We start from the raw sequence: 6,000 nt of genomic DNA on the forward strand, positions 1-6,000 counted from the left end.
GTAACTGTAACTGTAATTTAATTACACATTTTTTCCTCAGTACCTGTAACAGATTACAGTTACATTTGTTTTGTAATTAAATTACGCAATGTTACATAAGACTGGCTAACGATAATAATAATAATAATAATGTCTGACTGATGTTTCAGCAAGTTATTAACATTTTTCCTGGAAAGGACAGTTTTGTTCTCTTAAACAAACTGTAAATGTAAATGCTTCAAATAGTTTCTTGCTATTCTAATTTTTCGGAAAATGAATGGAAACACTGCTACTGAATGAGCTGTTACAAAAAATGCCTTCTCGTGGCCTAAAGCAATCCCTCTGTGTCTTGTCATGCATGGCCTTGTTGCTCCTCTTTGGATTAGACCTATCTGTCGGTGCAGGTTCATAGAGGCAGCCTTGGACCTTGTTGTTTGTCTCTTTCTGCACCAGTTGCTGGGCAAACAGTTAGTCCTCATCTCTGCTCACTCATCCCCTGACTTGAGCTTTGATCTGAGGACCCCTAAGGGCCCCTAAGGTCTCAAACCAGAGTGGAGGTCAGGGGCCTCTGTCCACCCTACCCTTGCCACAGTAGCTGCACAAATTACACAATGCAAACAACACCACGGCTACTGTTAAAACGCATTTCCTAGTGACATTTTTTTGTAAAGCAAATTCGTTTCAGCAAAATTATCTTACATCAGTTCTTGCTTGTTTTGCAACACTTTCAAAGTGAAATGTCAATCTGATTGACTGATGATACAATCTGCTTGATCGGATTATGATGTTCGCATGTTAATGGAAAGTGTAAACGCAGCCATTGAATATGTCACGAAACGTACATGGCGGTATGTATTTCACATCTTGCGAAAAAGTTCCCACGTACGTTTTTGAGATCATGTTTGCTATCATATTTGAAAATAATGATCACCTTTTACTAAACCCTATCCTAAACCTAACTGATAGTGTTACATAAAAACAAACATCATTTTAGCTTGCTTTAAAAAGTCTTTGAACTCGAATGCTTTGAATACTTGTACCTCAAGTGCGACGATTTACCGGGTGAGCTACCGAGCAAGTTTACTACATCAGAAAAGCCATACATATGGAGCTGATTATGTAATACAAATGTAAATGTAAAATCAAAATTTATTAGTTTATTAATCATGCACTATAGTTAACATAGTATAGTATTATGCAAGGAAACATGCAAAAAAAAAAGACGATAATCTGTCCAATAATCATGATTGTTTTGTGAAAAGTCATAAAAGTTGTTGGTGTTTTACTGTCACTAGTGTTCATTTCAGCAGGAAACTCCAAAGAATTGTATTTAAGGTATGTTTTTGAAGTTTTGCAAAGATAAAGGTTCCAAAATGTGATTTTCTCAGCGCTGCCATATACCTCCTTTTAGGTTTCCCAAAGAACCTTTTAGTGAACAGTTCTTAAAAGTATAGTTATTCCAAGAATAAAAATTCTGTTATCATTTATTCACCCTCAACTTGTTCCGAACCTGCATTAGTTTCTTCTGTTGAGCTTAAAGGAGAAGTCCACTTCCAAAACAAAAATTTACAGATAATGTACTCATCCCCTTGTCATCCAAGATGTTCATGTCTTTCTTTCTTCAGTCGTAAAGAAATTATGTTTTTTCAGGAAAACATTTCAGCATTTTTCTCCATATAGTAGATGTCTATGGTGCCCCGAGTTTGGACTTCCAAAATGCCGTTTAAATGCGGCTTCAAACGATCCCAAATGCAGTTGTAAATGATCCCAGCCAAGGAAGAAGGGTCTTATCTAGAGAAACGACTGGTTATTTTCATAAAAATAATACAATTTATATACTTTTTAAATGTCAAATCTTGTCCTACTCTGCCTGAACTCTGTTTTTTTCCAGTTCATGACAGTTAGGGTATGTCGGAAAACTCCCATTTCATGTTCTCTCTCAATTTCAAAATAGTCCTATATTGCTATTTTACCGTTTATTTGCCGTTTTTTGTTAAGGGTGTTTGATCTTCTTTGCATGTTCACTTTGCAAAGACTGGGTCTGTAGTTCTGCAGCGATGTAGGATGATTTTGAAATGATTTTTGAAGTTGAGGGAGAAAATACGATTGGAGTTTTTCAACATACCCTAACTGTCTTGAACTAGCATACACTGAGTTCAGGCAGAGCAAGACAAGACAAGCATTTGACATTAAAAAAGTATATAAATTGTATTATTTTTTATGAAAATAACCGATTGTTTCGCTAGCTAAGACCCTTCTTCCTTGGCTGGGATCATTTACAACCGCATTTGGGATCGTTTGAAGCCGCATTTAAACTGAATTTTGGAAGTTCAAACTCGGGGCACCATAGACGTCCACTATATGGAGAAAATTGCTGAAATGTTTTCCTGAAAAAACATAATTTCTTTACGACAAAAAGCATTTAAACTGTATTTTTTTAATGAAAATAACCAATTGTTTCACTAGATAAGACCCTTTTTCCTCAGCTGGGATCGTTTGAAGCCGCATTTCAACTGCATTTTAGAAGTTCAAACTCGGGGGCACCATATAGATTTTTCCTCAAAAAAACATAATTTCTTTACAACTGAAGAAAGAAAGACATCTTGGATGACAAGGGGGTGAGTACATTATCTGTAAATTTTAGTTCTGAAAGTGGACTTCTCCTTTAAGAGAACATATTTTGAAAAATGTTATTAACCAAAAAGTTGAAAGTAGCCATGGAAGTCAAAGCCTATACCATCAACTGTTTGGTTACAGTACATTCTTCAAAACAACATTCTCCAAAATTTCTTCTTTTGTGTTCAAAAGAATAAAGAAACTCCACAGGTTTAGATCAAGTGCAGAGTGAGTAAACAATGACTAAATTGTACATTTTTCTTTAAAAGAAACATTTTCTTTTTAGTGTTGGGTATTTGAAAAACATTTCACTGTGAAGAACCATTTAAGGAATGGAATGATTCCATTACGTTCTTCATGGAACTTTCATTTTTAACAGTACTGAGACACATTTTTTCCCCAATGTTTCTCTTCCCACTTACATCCCAGATGTGAATGTGATTGATTTATCCCAATCCAGGTGTCTTACTGATGAAGATGGATGACTTTGGTTGACACCAGTGATTCATGGCTGACTCAGAGATGGTGACAAATATCTGAGTGACCAAGTCAGCAGTGAATAATAGGCTAATTTAATCTGCACATGGCAAAATTCGTGTGGCCCCTTAGGTAGAACCCTAATTTTGTGGTTAGCTCCTGTCATCAGATTTCTCTTCTCAGGTTACTACCCTTACCACAAAGACAATGGGACGTGAAAGAGACCATCCCATCCTGTAGGATTATGACGCTTTAATCAGGCTAATCCAGACGACTCCTAAATTCCCACACAGGTAGAAATCGCACACCTATGCCCCATTCACAACGACAGAGCTGTCCACACGCAGACGCATGTCATGGGAACACTCGGTCACCCACAGTGACACACTCAGACATCAGCGCCTGCTCTTTTGAAGTCAGTATAATTAACAGGCCATCCGATACACTATCAGCCCAAGAGGCTCTTGGTCTCAGAGGCATGTAGCGGATCCATCAGTGGTTGCTAACTGGCTGCACTGTCAACAGTCCCAAGCGCTCTCCCATTGTGACCCTTCCATGCCCCATAGACCTCCACTAGGACGTGGGGTCACACCGCTCACTCTTGGGCCCGCTGCTTACACAAGATATACAACGTATCGCGTACGGAGTATTAGACGTTGTCTTAGTCTGTGATAAGTTATTCATGGACATGTGTGAATAAAAGATGATGGCCTGCAAACTGGTGCATGTCACACAAATGTTAATGAGACAGACGTACAGCTGATGACTCACAATATGCATAATGGAGGACAATGACCGTCTACACCGAGGTGAGACTGACCTCGATAATATAGCCCACGTATCCAGTCACAGTGCTAATGTTTGACTGAGCACAACGAAGAGTTAAGCGAAATCTATCAGATATTTGAAAGTTACATTTATAGAGTGTTTCAGTGTTGGTTTGCATGCTTTCTAGGGTGTTCTGCAGGGCATATACGTGTTTACTATAGGTTTTTATATTCCCATTTTCTTTTGTACCCGCCAGAAGTCCTATCTTTTTCTTCAACTCTGGGCACGTTAATGCCTCAGGGGTTGATTTGTCTTCAAACTTTCTAAAAACACATTTCAGTCTTTTCTTGTTATATGAAGCTGACATTAAATGATTAGTTCAGTTCTGAATTAAAAATGTACTCACTCCCATGTCATCCAAGATGTTCATGTCTTTCTTTCTCCGAAAAGAAATGAGGGTTTTTGAGAAAAACATTCCAGGATTTTTCACCATATAGTGAACTTCAATGGGGATCAGTGAATTGAAGGTCCAAATTGCAGTTTTTTCCCCCCTAAATATACTGTTGAAAAGTTTGGGGTCATTAAGAACTGATACTATGTACTTAATGCACAGTTTCTGAAAAATTACAATTTTTCTTTATCAACTATGTGTTAAATATATTTAAAAGTGACAAAAGCTTTTGCATTGTCACATAAAAACAAAACAAAAAAAAATTCTGTTCTTTTATTTTTGAGTGGTAGTGTATACTTTGTTTAACTGTGCATTTTTTAAGATACAGTTGAGGTCAAAAGTTTCCGTGCACCTTGCAGAATCTGCAAAATGTTAATTATTTTACCAAAATAAGAGGGATCATACAAAATGCATGTTATTTTTTTATTTAGTACTACTATAAGATAAGTCAACAAGAGGAAATAATAGTTGAATTTATATATATTTTTTTATTTTTATTGACCCTGTTCAAGGTTTACATACACTTGATTCTTAACACTGTGTTGTTACCTGAATAATCCACATTTATGCTTTTTTTTTTTTTTTTCATTTAGTGATTGTTTATGAGTCCCTTGTTTGTCCTGAACAGTTAAACTGCCCATTGTTCTTCAGAAAAAAACCTTCAGGTCCCACAAATTGTTTGGTTTTTCAGCATTTTTGTATTTGAACCCTTTCCAGCAATGACACTATGATTTTAAGATCCATCTTTTCACATTGAGGACAACTGAGGGACTCATATGCAACTATTACAGAAGGTTTAAACGCTCACTGATGCTCCAGAAGGAAACACAATGGATGAAGAGTCGGGGGTGAAAACTTTTGAACAGAATGAAGATTCTTATTTTTTTTAGTCTAAATATCTTTTTTTTTTTCATTTACTACTGCCCTTCAGAAGCTTCAGAAGATACTTACATGTTTCCCAGAAGACAAAATAAGTTACATTTACCCTGATCTTGAAATTCAAAAAGTTTTGAAGCAGCATGAGCGTTTGAACCTCTGTTAAAGGATGGATCTCAAAATCATAGAGTCATTGCTGGAAAGGGTTCAAATACACAAAAATGCTGAAAAACCAAAGAATTTGTGGGACCTGAAGGACTTTTCTGAATAACAGCGGCCAGTTTAACTGTTCAGGACAAACAAGGGAGTCATGAACAACTATCACTAAACAAAAAAACACAGCTGTGGATCATTCAGGTAACAACACAGTGTTAAGAATCAAGTGTATGTAAACTTGAATTGGGTCATTATTTTCTCTTGTGGACTATATGTAAACATCTTTTATGTGAAATATCATTCAGGTCAGTACTAAAAAAAAAAAAAAAAAAAACATGCACTGTAAATTATCACTCTTTTTTTTTTTGTAAAATAATTAGCATTTTGCAGATTCTGCAAAGTGTATGTACATAAAATGCTATCTGTTAAATTAGCCATAGCAATGTGAATAAAAAGCCTGTTTTACTTCAAAGAAGTGGTGGAAATGTGCTTGACTTTTTTGAAAATCTAGCAAAAATGACTGAATTCTTTTGTGATGTGTGTATATCAACGGTTGGACACTGTTAGTTGACAAATTAAATAAACTAGGGAGAGTGTGAAAGAGAGTTTATTTTATAAAAGTCCACAGGCCCAAAAGTGCCTATAGTTGTAGAAAGTCCTAATTATGAAACCGTCGA

This window comes from Labeo rohita, chromosome 24 (assembly GCF_022985175.1).
Source record: "Labeo rohita strain BAU-BD-2019 chromosome 24, IGBB_LRoh.1.0, whole genome shotgun sequence".
Lineage (NCBI taxonomy): Eukaryota > Metazoa > Chordata > Actinopteri > Cypriniformes > Cyprinidae > Labeo > Labeo rohita.